The sequence below is a fragment of the Lactuca sativa genome, chromosome 9 (genome assembly GCF_002870075.4).
Source record: "Lactuca sativa cultivar Salinas chromosome 9, Lsat_Salinas_v11, whole genome shotgun sequence".
NCBI classification, from domain to species: Eukaryota; Viridiplantae; Streptophyta; class Magnoliopsida; order Asterales; family Asteraceae; genus Lactuca; species Lactuca sativa.
In genome coordinates this window covers 13,098,355-13,114,884 of record NC_056631.2, presented here as the reverse complement: position 1 = coordinate 13,114,884, position 16,530 = coordinate 13,098,355, and positions in this window count along the sequence as shown.

Genomic DNA, 16,530 nt, shown 5'->3' with positions numbered 1-16,530 from the left:
AAACCCTCATTAGTGAGTATCTACACGTAAAGTTGGAAACTTTACGTGTTATTCATGCTCTAGGAACACAGATTTGAGGATAGCATAAGCTGGATTCAAGCAAAATTGACCATATAGAGACTGCATGGTAACGACTCGGCGAGTCTGCTCGCGAGTCTCCGAGTTTGTCCCCTTTTCGTTGTGTCGAGTAGAGTAGTGAGTCACCGGGTATGACTCAGTGAGTTGGAAGTCGAACTCATCCATGAAGGAACTCGGCGAGTCATTGCCCTGACTCGGCGAGTTCAAGGCAATCTCCTTAGATCAAGATCAGACTCGGCGAGTCGCAACATAAGTGTTCATCGGATGAAGATGAACTCGGCGAGTTGTTCATACAACTCGGCGAGTAGGATGAAGGACTTGAACATCAGTTTGGAAGGAGAACTCGTCGAGTCAACGCCTAACTCGACGAGTAGAGACAGGATCCAGGTCAGTCGATTGGACAGGGAACTCGGCGAGTTGGCGAGCCAACTCGGCGAGTTGGGTCAACTGAAAGTTGACTCTGACTTTAACTTAGGGCATGATCAGGGGTAAAATGGTCATTTTACCCAAAGGACAGTTAGCAGTGTTTGATTGAGTATGTTGTGGGAACTACAGCCGGAGGATTTCCGGAGCAGCAGCAGCAACAATAGACCGTCAGTTCTCGATCAGATCAGCAGCTACTTCGAGGTGAGTTACCTTCCAGTAGCGGTGGGTCTACGGCCACAATGTCGGCCCACCAGTAGGAGTCGTATGTTAGATGATTGTCTTTGTGATATCATCTAGGTTTGCTACTACCTGATATGTTATATGCTAGCATGATATGTATATGTGATAGAAGTAGAGATCGGTTGTTAGGACCGAAGGGTAGTTCAGACACCCCAGAAATGTCTGACAGTACGTGATGATATGTTTGCATGTTGGCTTGTTATGTTATATGTGATAGAGGTAGTAGGAGGGGACCAGTCCCCGAGTTCGGTTGTTAGGACCGAAGGGTAGCCTAGACACCCCAGATATGTCTGATAATATGTTATGTATGATATATGTGTAAGTAGCAGTAGGGGTGAAATAGTCCCCGAGGATCGGTTGTTAGGACCGATGGGTAGTCAGCACCCCAGAATAGCTTAACACGGGTAGTCGGCACCCCAGAATGGCTTGACACGGGTAGGAGGGCACCCCAGAATGGCCGCACGGGTAGTCGGCACCCTAGAATGGTCGTACCGGGTAGCCAGGCACCCCAGAATAGCCTGGCAGCATGTGTGTTATGTGTTTGTATGGTATGTAGTATGATGGGGGAACTCACTAAGCTTTGTGCTTACAGTTTACAGTTTGGTTTCAGGTACCTCTTCATCAAAGGGGAAGGAGCTGGCGCGGTAGCGGCACATCATGCACACACACTGGTTTCCGCATTTAGGAGATTTCTCTGGGATTTATACTCTGATATTTCGATTGGTTGTATGATTTGGCTTTTAGACATGGGTTACGTTGTGATGTGGTTTGGTCAAACAATGTTTTTAATTATTAATGTTTTCTTAAGTAATGTTTTAAAAACGAAATTTTTGGACGTGAAAATTGGGTCGTTACAATAACCTCAATTTTTTGAATCGATTTTCTTACCATCAATACTCTGTGAAATCACAACTTCTCTCAGATACCCATTACATGTTACCACTTGCGGCACATTGTTCCTTAACTCATCATCACTAAAAGGTTTATGCAGGTTGAATTATCAGGTGAAATTTATGTATGCTGATTCGTATGATTGAAACAAAAACTGAAATCGGGTGATTGATATCATCCTAAATTTAAATACGTATAAGATACAATGGGATGTTTTGGAATCAATCGAGCAATAGGTGTGAAGTTGGAATGCCTTCGCGAAATCACAGCGTGATTTAAAGTTAATTGAGCGTATATATTATGATTCCTGGAAACTTTCTATGTAATGTTGATTAAATTTACAAACTTAATTAAGTTAAGCTTCAATATAAATATTAGGTGGCATTTGAGGAAAAATGAAAAATACAATAAAATGACATTTGGAATATTAATTTTTATTTTAAAATTATTAGAAAATGGCAAGTGTCCAATTGCATTAAAATATGACAAGTGGCAAAAAAAGATTTTCATTTATTAAGAAGGATTCAAGTATTCAAATCAAGGTTGTCAAGATCAGGATCCTACCTAGGATCGTTTTTGGGTTTGCAAGATCGGGATCAGGATCCTAAGATCTCACAAAATAAAATATAATTTTAATTTATAATTTTTAATCATGAAAAATATTTCAAACATTCAATTTTTCGTTTAAAAGTTATAAAAACTTCAAAATATTAGTCATAAGACACAATACAAATAATAAATGGTAAATTGGTAAAGGGTAAAAGTAATAAAGTTGTAAAAAAATTCATTTGCAAAAAAAATCAAGGGAAGGTAAGATCGGATCGGATCTCGATCCTACGATCCTACCTACGATCTTACGATCCTACCTGCGATCCTACCCCAAATACGATCCTTTTACGATCCAGATCGTTTTTCATATCTAGAATCGTAGGATCGTAAGATCCTACGATCAGGATCGAGATTTTGACAACCATGATTCAAATAATAGCTAAAACATCCTCATCGGACCATTTGGCACTAAAAAATAGCATCCTCATCAAAAAGGATGATAAATTTTAAGATTTTCCATCTCCACTCGAGCTTCTCGAAAAACACTTTTTTCTCTGTCTTCAAAAAGAGCCACATTAAGACCCATGAAAGTGTATTTGATTAATCACCGTCATTTATCCGAAAATTCCCTTCAATCCATAGAGGAGTCAATGTAACCCCAATTTAGTAAATCAAAACCCCTCTAAAATGTACGTTAAAGACCATAAACTTTTATTCAACTTTTTTTAGAACGACATCAATTTTATTAAAAACTAGCAAAAGGGCTAGAAGATTACAAAGAAAAATAGTAATATTAGGATTATGTAACCAACCTACCAAATTAATGCATAACTTAGGCTTCCTAAGAGTTCTCCAAAGAAATGATTGAGAAATAAATGAATCCTACAAAACCGCCTTGAAAGACTTTTTAAGACTAAAAAAAACTAATTCAGGTGACTCCAAATGGTCCATTTAATGATGGCTCCCACAAGATGCACACAAAGTTTGAGATCAGTTGTAGCCCTTAGAGACGTCATCTAACATGTCTACTCTTGTAAAAGTAAGCAAAATAGGAATATCAAAATCCCACAAGGTAGCCAATAAACTTCATAACACATAGGCTTTTATTTAACTTCTTTAAAACCAAACAACTAATTTAGTAATGGCAAGCATTTTCTTTCCTTGGATAAATGTAGATTGCATCGGGTTCATACTTGTGGAGATTACCTTTCTCAATCAATATGTTAGAATTTTAACAATGGCCTTGTATTGATAACCATTAAAATTAGTGTTATACCCATCTGATGGATAGGTTGACAAGTGTAAAAACAATAGATTGATTTTACTTTCTTCTATATCATCCTTCTCACAATTCTTTTGTAACGACCCAAATTTGACCAAGATTTTTTTTCATTTTAGTTAATCAATCATTTTTGCATAGATAAAAAAGCCCAAATCTTAATTGTTTTCAAATCCACATTCATTACAATTTATTTAAAAGAAAACATCAGAGTGTCCTCCGATTCATATCAGTGAAAGAGAGATAGAGTGCACGCCACATCATCATGCCTTGACCTTGCCCTTGGGCTCCGAAGTACTTGAAACAAATCCACAAACGGTAAGCTGAAAAGCTTAGTGAGTTCCCTAGAGCATACCACACACAATCACATACTCATAACCTGTTAGCAATTAAGCTACAAACACATCATATAAGCTATGCATACATAAAACCTGAGGGAATGTCATGGGCTACCCCACATGGTCTTACATCCAATGCCATGAGCTACCCCACATGGTCTTTACCTAGGGATGCCATGGGCTACCCCATATGGTCTTACACCCAATGCCTCGGGCTCCCCCGGGGGTCTTCCATGCAGAACACACAATCACATAGCATATCAAAACACATAATGACCAACACATATACCATAATCTCATAATGGGCCGACCTTGGTGCCTTAGACCCATAGGTATGGTGAGAAGACTCACCTCTGTCCGCTGAAATACAAAAGTTGCTCTCCTAACAGTCTGAAACCTCCCGTGTTGAATAATAACAATAAATTAATGTCAGGGCCTTACTTAGTCAAAAGAAACCCAAACTCCAACCCCTTCATGAGGCCCAATTATCCCTTCCTTGCTAATGGGCACAAAGTCTAAGTTCAATATCATTAATGGGCCTCTTGGCCCATTAAATCCCAATCCATATATCCAAGGCCCATAACCGATGAAATGGCCCACAATTTACAGAATGCAATCTAAGTCCAATAACCAAGCGAGGCCCAAAAGCCCAAAACAGGTCCAAGCCCGTCTGCGATGCGTATGCTTAGCGTACCACCCTGGTACGCGCAGCGTACTGGTGCTCAGGGACTTACACGCAGCATACGCAGATCTACGCCCGACGTACTAACAGATTAATCACTTTTTCCATTAAGTGCTTAATGCTCGATTCTTTTACGTCCAGAATTCAGATCTAGGCCTATTAAGACGACCCAAGGCATAAAGTTGGCAACTTTATGCCTTTACATGTCTCAAATGATCCCAACACCCTCATAAAGACCATTTTGAAGCTCTTAACCCATGCATGAGGTCAAAACTCTCACCAAGACTCCATTTTTATGTGGGAAAAGGACTAAGGGACTTCAGATCTGTCATCTTCTTACTCTGGAGTTTCTTAACTCACAAGAAAAGGGTCCAAGATCAACTAAAGGGACAAGATTAGAAACCCTAGCTAGATCTAGTGATTAAAATGAAAAGGTACAAGCTTTATACCGCCAGAAGCTCCTCAAGGTCAACAATAATCAGATTCTTGAAGCCAAGTGACACTCCAAGCTTCCTTGGTAACTTCCTCTTCTTGGATGAACACTAAAAGAACCACCAATGCACTCTTAAAGCTCAAGCTACACTCACAAATAATATTAGGGTTTTCAGGTACGTTTGAAGGTGAATGAGGCTGTTAAATGTGAGGTTCAAATGAGTTAAGGATGTTTATATAGGTCTCAAGTCCGATATTTAGGGTTTGAACATGCTGGCACGTACACCCATCGTACTCTTGGTACGCCCATCGTACGTGTTTCTCCTCCGTGTTCCTCCTCACCAAGTACGCTAAGCGTACTCTTAAGTATGCCCAACGTACTTAAGGGTCTTTTATGCCAATAACAAGATACTTCAATGGCTATAAGGTCATACCTGCTTTTGGGTGTTACATCTTTTGTCTAATTTTTTGAGATATGATGTAAAAAGGGGTTAAATGTATACACACCATAACCTGTTTATTATATGCACTACTTTTAAAAAATGTGTTGCTATTATTGGTTAAAAATAAGTACATCATTATTATTGGCTAAAATGAGAAGTACATTGACATTATTGGATATAAAGAGAAATATCATGCTATTACCGGTTAAAAAGTTAAATGTGTTGCTATTATTGGTTAAAAGGATAAGTATGTTGCTATTATGGATTAAAAAGATATTTAAATTGTTATTGTATGTTAAAACAAAACTTATGATTTTTAAGTATCTATTTATTATTAGGTAAAATAATATTAGTACATTGCTATAACCGATTGGTTAAATAATATAAGTAGAGTGCTCAGAGCACACATTCATATTCCCAATTTGTTGAAGCATAAATGTTAAAAAAAAATAAACTAACAAAAATAGAAAAATTGTTATTTAGAGCCTATTATAACAACAAAAATTGTAAAAAAATCACTAACAAAAGCTTCATAAAATGGCTATTTCGTTATTCATTTAGCAGACCATTTAGAGCAAATTGTGTAACCTAAAACAAGCCATTAAGATCCTATAATGCTAATTATTTGCAGCCCGCCTTGCAGCCAACATAATTAAAAAGTGGCAACCCACATTGGTGTCTTGTTTCTGCCAAAATTAGCCATTTTTTCAACAACATTTATACCCATATAAAATGTAATCTCATTAACAGCCACCATGTAACACCTAAAAAAACTGGTATGTCTTGAGACCCTCAAGAATTTATATTTTGCATATTTGGTCCCTTGAGTACGCTAGGCGTACCTATGGTTACGCTTAGCGTACTCTGCTTAATTGATCGCGGAGGAGCCTCACGTATGCTGGGCGTACGTGAGGGTACGGCGGGCGTACGCATCAGATGGTCAAAACCCTAAATCCCGGACTTGTCCTATATTTAAACGTCTCTTAGCCTCTTGGACCAAACCATATCAGTCTCTTTAGCCCCATTTCGTCTTCCTACAGCTGAGTTAGTGTGTGCGTGAGAGTTGGAGCCTAAGAAGAAGGTTTTGGTGGCCATTTTGGAGTTCTTTCAAGAAGGAGAGTTGTTAAGCAAGCTTGGATCAGTTTGGTGCTTCAAGAATCTACCTTTGGGTCATCTTGCAAGGCTTCTGGAGGTAAAAAGCTTGCACCTTTCCATTTAAATCTTTAGATCTAGCTAGGGTTTTCTAGTTTGGTCCCTTTGTTGGATTTTAGACCTCTTTTGGCGAGTTAAGCAACTCCATGAGAGGAGAATGGCTGATCTGAGGTCCCTTGGTCGTTTTTAAGCATAAAAATGGAGCCTTGGTGGAAGTATTGGTCTCATGCATGGGTTAAGGACCTTGGAAAGGTCTTAATGAAGGTTTTGGGTGTATGTGAGGCATGCAAAGGCATAAAGTTGGCAACTTTATGCCTTAGGACGTATTAATCAACTCAGATCTGGCTTTTGGACATAAAGGAATCGGGTATTAAGCACTTAAAGGAGAAAGTGATAAATCTGGAAGAACGTTGGCATACTTAATGTACGTTTCCTGTAGTCCTTAAGACCCTAGTACGCTACGCGTACCAAAATGGTACACCGAGCGTATGCGCTGCAGATTGGGCCGGATCTGTTTTGGGCCTTTGAGCTTTTGGGCTTCATTTTGGTTAATGGATTGGTTGCATTCTGTGAATTATGGTCTATTTATACTGTTATGGGCCATGGATACTTTGTTTGGGCCTTATTGGGTCAAGAGGCCCATTAATAATCTTGGACTAGGATTTTGGGCCCATTAGCAAGGGAAGGATAATTGGGCCTCATGAATGGGTTTAGAGTTTGGGTTTTCCTTTGTCTAATCTAAGGTCCTAACATTGGTTACTATTATTATTCAGTTCGGGAGGTTTCAGACTGTTAAGAGAGCAACTTTTGTATTCAGTAGATAGAGGTGAGTCTTCTCACCTTACCCATGGGTCTAAGGCACCAAGGTCGGCCCATTATGTGATTATAGTATATGTGTTAGACATTCTGTGATTTGATATGATATGTGATTGTGTGTTTTGCATGAAGACCCTGGGGGAGCCTGTGGCATTGGACGTAAGACCATGTGGGGTAGCCCATGGCAGTCCTAGGCAAAGACCATGTGGGGTAGCCCATGGCATTCGATGTAAGACCATGTGGGGTAGCCCATGACAGACCTAGGTAAAGACCATGTGGGGTATCCCATGGAATTGGATGTAAGACCATGTGTGGTAGCCCATGGCATTCTTGCAGGTTTTATGTATGGATGGCTTATGTGATATGTGTGTAGTTTTAATTAGCTACTAGGATATGTGTATGTGTAGTGTGTGGTATGCTCTGGGGAACTCACTAAGCATTTCGCTTACAGGTTGTTGATTTGTTTCAGGTACATCTGAGCCCAAGGGCAAGGGCAAGGCGTGATGGCGCGGCGTGCACTCTATCTCTCTCTTGTTTTTTCACTGTTAGGGTTTGGGGACACTCTGATGATTTGAATAAGTTGTAATGAATCGTTGACTTGAAAACAATTATGTTGGGATTTCATGGTTTATGCAAATATCTTTTATTAAATAAAAGTCAAAAATTTCTTTAAAAATTTGGGTCGTTACACACTACAACATCTTTCAATTTCTCATGTGATCTTGAGACATATGGTGTATCATCTATGGTTGCCTCTGATGCGTACGGTTCATTTATTGTACTTTGTGGTGTACATGGGTTGATATGGGTTAGGTTTGGGGCATTTAAGACATTTGGAGAACTTTTTGGGTTCGTTGAAACTTTTAGAAATCTTAAGAGTTCGTTATCTTTGATTTCATTGGTTGTCTCCATTTCTTGGATTTTTATCTGACAACTATAAGAAGTTACATTATTTATTCAAAAAGATTGGAAAATGAATAGGGTATTTTTAGAATGGAGGCACCTTTAATTTTTCTAACTTCTCTTTGGCTTTTTCAAGCTTTTTACGTGCACACACTTCATCTCTCCCCAAAGTGTTTCGCTTCATAAGACCCTAATCATTAGTCTAGAAAAAAAAGTCAAAACTAAAAAAAAAACAAAAAAAAACAAAAAACTGAAGGTTTGTTTCTTCCACGTACAGCTTTAAATGTCGCAAGTTCTTTGTCTAAAGCCATATTCATCTCTTGCAATTTAAGACACTTCAGATCTGATTTATAAAGTTTTTGTCACATGCTTAAATGTGAGAGGCACACCATCCTTAGACAATGGTTATATGTAACAAATAACAATGTTCTTTCATTGATTTGTTTATCATAGCATCCCACTTCCATTTCTTCCTATTACATCTTTTTACTTTGAAAATCTACCAATCATAGCAATGTTATTCAAATACAAATGAATTTTCACTCACATTATTAAGTAGACTTTTCAAAGAATGATGTCCTAATAAGAAAAGGTTAAAACTACAATCAAGCTGAGTCCTAGAGCCAAGTTGATTTTTGCAGCCACGTTGATTCCACAACTAAGCTTTTATCAAATATTCCATACCTAATTTTGTTGTTACACTTTCCCGTTCCATTTTCCATACTACATTAAAATGAATTCCACTCTATAAAATATAAATTGATTAAGAAAATGATACATAATTGAAAGTTGCAAACCTGATAATAATCGCCTGATTTACACCATCTGCATACATCATAAAAACTAGAGTAAAATTACAATCACATCATTGTAATTTGGATATATTTTCCAAATTACAATCCTATGATTGGAGTCCTTTGGTAATCCAAGCATCAATGTTTGACTCATGCACTTTTTACTTATGTCAAATTGTCAATATCACCTTATATTATTATAAGTTGAACCATGCAATATGTGAGAATCATTCATAAACATCAAAAGTGAAGTTCTTTATAGAATAAACATATTTTTCCAATTTATAGCTATCACAACTAGCAAAATTAGGGTTGAAAGGGGGTGATTCATGTACACAACCATTTCCTCTATGTAACTTTATAACATCAAATTTGCAAAAATTCAAACTACAATGTTATTTGAGTTCATACGTACATACATTGAGAACCAAGTTGAAATTGCCTCATGCAAGCCCAAAAACTCGATCCAATAGCTAAGCCCAATCAATTTTGGGCCTTGGTCCAAGAATTCTTGTCCCAACACATTATTGGGTTGAAAACTCTTCCTTGGGCCCTATTTGGCCGAAAACTTCTCCCTTGGGCCTTATTGGGCCAAAAACTTCTTTAGGGCCTTTCATTGGGCCGAAAACCCTTCTATTGGATCAAATAAAACCCAAAAGCCCATACACTCGTCAAAACCGCAAACTCCTTATGGAGTTAGGGTGTTTTCGGCCACCCTAAAAACCGAAAACCCCCTTAAAAGGTTGAAATCGGTTAAGGCTTGAATAAAACAAAAAAAGAGAAAAGGAAATGGGAAAAGGGTGTGCCACCTCACTTTTGTTTAACATGAAACAAGGCCGTTAACCTTCATACTTCCATGCAACTTCACATCAAACTTCAAGAAGTTAGCCCTCTCTTTTTCCCCCCTCCTCTTTTATGCATCAGCCGATCCTACCCCCCCCCCCCCCCCCCAATACCCTCACCAAAATCATTTCCAATTCACTCTCCAAACTCTCTCATCCTCTTCTAAAAATTTCGAGAACCACCTTCAAGTGTTTTCATACATGTTTATGCTAAGATCCTTCCATTTACACACCTATTTCCATGTGTAGCTTCTTGAACATCATCCATTTTCGAGAATCTCCTCAAACTACACAACTTCTTTCTTCTTCTCCTACCACTTGAAATATTCAAGGTGAGCTTCATACCCCACTATTTTCGTGTTTTTCATACTTTTTTTTTTGGGGGGGGGGGGGGGGGGGAATACAAGTCAAATATCGTTTAACTGTTGGGTAATTACATGGACCAATGTGTTATGTGTTTAACCTTAAAGTAGTTGCATTAACATGGATTTTATCTAATGCATCTTCATAAAAATCATGATAAATGTGTTTGTTAACATATATGTGCATGAAATCTTGTGGATATGGGTTCCACACTCCAAAAATGACGAAAAGAAAAGGTGTTGTGCTCAAACATGCTTAACTTTTGGACCTATACATTTTTAACACTTATACTTACACAAATATTTGCATATAATATATTCCATGGTCATATGTGTATTTTGTAGAAATCGTGACTTGCTAGAGTCACAAAAAATTAGAATATTTTGTGTTACAAACTCTCAAACTAATTTTTGGTGTATTAAACAAACTACAAAATTTGATATTTTGCTAATATTAATTTTATTAGTAAAATATTTTTTTAACTATGTCGACACTATTTTTGGATGAGTTAAAAACTTGAGAAATTATGCTATATGACATGTTAATTAAGGATTATTTGCAAAAAGTGTTATAAATAATCTAACCGACATGATATACAAAGCAGATACTATGACAGAAAATAAGTTGTGTCATAAACTGCGTGTCATAAAATCGTTAAGCGCGCGTCATAAGATGAATAATATGAAATCTGCCAATCGCGTGTCATAAAACAGCTGTCACAAGTTTGCAATGGAAATGTTATTTCCTTAATCGATAAAGGGACTCGAAATTTGCGTAAATCCGTTAATGTTATAGTGAGACACCTTCCTTCACCGTACTTACCTAGCGTACACCGTAAGTCCTGTAGTTATACCAGAGTCTCTTGGAGGGAGAGCGAGGTAATTGTGTATAGATCTATATGGGGTTTACACCCCCACACCTGAGCTGTTCGCTACAACTAGACGGGGCCAGTCTAGGGTGACAAATATCTTACCGAAATCGACGCCTGAAGAACGTCATGACTGGCATATCAGTCACATCAAGCATGGTTGTAACGACTCACATAGGGATTAACAACGTTATTTTGGATTTACTAAAAGTATACACTTCACTGATTTTAAAAGATACAAAACTACACGAAAATAAGTTGTGTCATAAACTGCGTGTCATAAAATCGTTAAGCGCGCGTCATAAGATGAATAATATGAAATCTGCCAATCGCGTGTCATAAAACAGCTGTCACAAGTTTGCAATGGAAATGTTATTTCCTTAATCGATAAAGGGACTCGAAATTTGCGTAAATCCGTTAATGTTATAGTGAGACACCTTCCTTCACCGTACTTACCTAGCGTACACCGTAAGTCCTGTAGTTATACCAGAGTCTCTTGGAGGGAGAGCGAGGTAATTGTGTATAGATCTATATGGGGTTTACACCCCCACACCTGAGCTGTTCGCTACAACTAGACGGGGCCAGTCTAGGGTGACAAATATCTTACCGAAATCAACGCCTGAAGAACGTCATGACTGGCATATCAGTCACATCAAGCATGGTTGTAACGACTCACATAGGGATTAACAACGTTATTTTGGATTTACTAAAAGTATACACTTCACTGATTTTAAAAGATACAAAACTACACTTCATTTTTCAGTACACTATTACCACCACTCCAGTCTTAGAGTTAAGACTAAAATTTTTCATACAACAGAAAATATTGGATTTTTTGGGGACCTACACCTTACAACTACAAACAAAAAAGAAAACAAAGCACATGCATCCAATTATTCACAGTTTTAGAACGAGACTTACCAACCATTTTTCACAGAAAATATCGGCTTTTCTGGAGTCTTACAATTTATTACAAACAAAGATGTTACAAACCTATTCTTACAAAAATGCTTATGAACTCACCAACATTGTTGACGATTTACAAATGACTTGTATTCTCATGGAACCAGTAAGTAGGTACCTAAGAACCGGATTCGCTGCATTTTTGAAACTTCATACATTATGCCATTTTTGTGTAATTTCATGAACAAATACAGTATGTAAACAATGCAAGTGTGTTATCTCAATGTATGATGTTTGGTTGCTATGCTTCCTTCATATTCAATTTTTGTGATACTATACAATGACATCACCCGCCCCCGGACGTTTCCGCCGTTCTGGTTCGGGGGTGTGACAATAGCATTTTCATACTAGAAGTCACTTTTAGATGTACCTTTTACCTACAAAATTACAACTTTCTATCTACTTTATGTTTAGACAAATCCACAATGAAAAACACAAAGTCAACAACGTAATGCTCCAATTAAACAGTTGCCAACATGATATATATGGAATATAGAAAATTAAGCAAATGAAGTGAAGAAAGTCTCACCAAAGTGATGATCCTGGGCAATTATCACAAATAACCATCCTCTCTTCCCCAGCTGATCTTCCAGTTGTAACCTGCAAGTAAAACACAACTACTAAGTAATAAATTTCCTTCGAAAAGGAACTAATCTGCAACTTCCATCAAAATTATACCTTAGTTTTCTTGATGCAGTTCTATAAATGACAAACATAAAAGATAGTTAGGGCTCCCTGCATGGATCATTGATATGAAGAGCGAACAACTTTTTCCAGTCTAATACTCATCCTATTAGTACCCTCATTTTGATACCTCTTAACTACAATTATAACAACAAAAAACCCAAAGAATATATAAAAATGCAGATTTGCAATATTTATGACAATCAACTGTGGAACACCAAAACCATTACCTTCACTTGTCAAGAACGACTCTTGATCATGTGTCAAGTCCATTTCATGTATCTAAAACAACACATCGAATATTAATCAACATAAGCGAAAAACACAATTAGGGTGCCAAGATTTTACTATAGCTTCAACATAAGAAAAGTAAGTTATTTCACCATCACTATCAGAGTTGTTTTGATATGATACATGACAATCATGCATTGATTCTGGATCAATCAGTTTAGCAGTGTCAACTTTTAAAAGCAATCAGATCCAATTTCATCAATTTGACACTCTTATTTTGATACATTGCAACTACAATTATAACAACTAAAAATAAAGCAATATATAAAGCTATAGATTGGTAATAATCATGATAAGAAACCATGGAACACAAAAAACATTACCTTCAACACGCTGCATAATAATCCAATTCCTTTGATTGTGTCAAAAATTAATAGAAAAAAAAGAGAAATTATGGCAAAATTGGCAGGGGAAATGGTTGGTTTTAGTGGAAATAGGCAACCTGGTTCCTTAATCCGACTCTTCAATGTTCTGTTCATAAATGTATTGAGATACATAAACGAAAACTGAAACTTGACAGAAACAAAAATTTTGAAATTTACCAGAGAAGATGATAATTGAGCGCAACAAAGAAAATAAAAAGAGAAATCGATACCTAATCAAAAGAAATCGATAAAGGTTCTGCCCAAAGTTCATTCTCGAGTTTAAGGAATTGAGAGAGCCGATATGTAGGCTTCTTTGGGATGGAGTTGGTTATAATTAGGTGTGATGGCTATGTTTATATACACAGAGGTCTCGTAAAGTGGGGGCATTGGGATGTGGGGGAGTTGGAGATGGAGTAGTGTGGTCGAAGGTTGAAGAGGAGTCGTGTGTGATCGTGGGTGGTGAAAACATGGTAGAGAGAGGTTGAGATACATGAGAGGAACCACCAGAAAATTGTAAATCATGTGCTGCAGTTGTTGAAGAAAATTGATTTTTGGTTCTTAAAGCAAATCAAGAAGAATGAAATCGTGGGGAGGACATGAAGACGAAAGAATGAGGAAACTTCCGATTAACCGTAAATGTTGAGTTATTACGGCTGAGATTGAAAGTTGGGGGAGTTTTAAGGGTTGAGATTGATCTGACGATTTTTCACTCACCGTCAACAATAACGTAAAAAATTGACCAAACATCTCTCTCATTTAGGATTAGTAGCTTTTGGAATGAGTACAATAAAAGATGGATTATAGTTGTTTAGGATCCAAGCCTATTTTTTTTAAGGTGTATGCTTGTTTTATTGAGACACAACTCGTAAAAATTCTCTTTACTCTCACTTGAACACATTTGAGGCTTACAATCTTTAATATCTTGCTACAATTATAATTTTCACACTTTTTTCTACTAAACTATTCCACTTACATATTTTGTTTTGAGTGTTCGTCTTCAAGATCACCCTTTGTAATTGTTTGAGAGATTAGTGTCAGATGATCAAATTTGGATAAAAAGAGAAATTTATACATATTTTTTCACTTATACCTTTAATGACTTCAATATTTTTAGTGGATTATTATTGATGACTTGGATAGATTTCAACAACATAGACCAACCTCACTTTGTTATGTGTACTTGTTGACTATTCTTCATGTTACAATGTCATTTTCCCTTATAAATAAACGATACAACTATATAGAATTCATAATCTCGATCAATGTAACGAAATAGCTTGCACGTCTATGGGTTGTAAGATCCAAAAACTTGTCATTGCACAACTATGTAGATATAAATATGTGTAGGAACATTGATATTGAGGCTCAATATATAAAGTTATAAACCTTTCACTATATAGTATATACAAGATTCAGAATAAACAAAATGATGTATGTATTAACTCGACAAGTCCATTCCATTTATACAAACCAAAAATAATTTATATATTTTGCTCCTTTTTCACTCCCACCATTACATTTCGAAGCAACATCACGTGTAAGAGATAATGTGTGCGAGGGTCTAGGACTCAAATCTCAATGCCAATTGCCACCCCGCTAGATATGGATCGCATCTAATTATTTCCACACAACCAATACCTACAAAACATAAAGATGATAGAATTTGTTTGTTTCATGTGTATCGGGTCTGTAAAATCAAAATGATTCAAGGTCTTGAAATAAATATAAAAATACAAAGAATATAAGGATTTCGAATAATATTATAGGTTTTTATAACATTATATATAATATATTACTGGTAAAGAAGATTCTAAATTTCCAATGACAGATTGTTTAATATTTTAGTGTTTTTTGACTGCAAATTGTCTTAAAAGGTAAAATGTTGTTTTTAGGCTATTAAAATAGATATAGCAATCAATTTGACTGATAGCAAAAAGGCATGTTTGGTTATTATATACGTATTATAACAAGTAATATTGTATTTATTTCGATTCATTCTAAAATGGAAACTTTTACTCATTGCATCGAAGGTATTCAACGTTTAATAAATTGAAATTATAAATTTTAATTGTAATCACTAACTTGTAAGAAAGTAAACCGAAGAGACTTTGTATAAAAAAAGATCGGTGTACAATTTTTTGGGGAATAAACGATAAAGTAATCCTTACTTCAGTTTGATTCAATAAAGGTATTTACTTGCATTTTAAATATTTAAAACGTTTTCCAGCCAGAAAATTCAAAAAAAACATTTAAGGCTAAAAATGTTATTGACATTAATATAATAATTGATAGGTGAAAAAATAATTCAGATTAAAAACATAGAGAAAAAGTTTTCATTTATCTGAATGGCTTACTTGGAAAATATATCTCTAATCTCTAAAATTAATATTTACGAATCTATGATATGTATACCGAATCAAATAAAGTAACCGAATTTTTTTATTTTAATTTTACAATTTACCATTTAGCTTTTAATATATATATATATATATATATATATATATATATATATATATATATATATATATATATATATATATATATATATATATATATATATATATAAAGTGAATATACCTAACAACCTTATATAAGTTTAGGTACCTAACCTCATCAAACTACATCATTTTGCATTAAATTTTCATTGCAATCATCCAAGGTTCTTAAACTTCATCCCTAAACTTGATTTACTTCAAAAAAAAAATTGGAAATTCATCATTATATTTCTCCTACGTCCTTTCATTTATAGCGGTAGGATATAAAGTCCATCAGGTGGTATTCGATAGAAAGACGTGATGTAAAAGAAAGATATTGTTGAAAGTCCAAAGATTTTGAAAGTAATCAAGTTATGAGGTTGAAGTTTAAGAACCTTAGGCAATTACAATGTAAATATGATACAAACCGATGTAGTATTATGGAGTTAGGTACCTAAGCTTATATAAGGTTGTTAGGTATATTCACTTTACCCATATAGACTCACTTTTCCCATATATATATATATATATATATATATATATATATATATATATATATATATATATATATATATATATATATATATATATATATATATATATATATATATATAACACAAAATTGATTGGAAAAAGAAGTCAGAATTAATTTCTCGA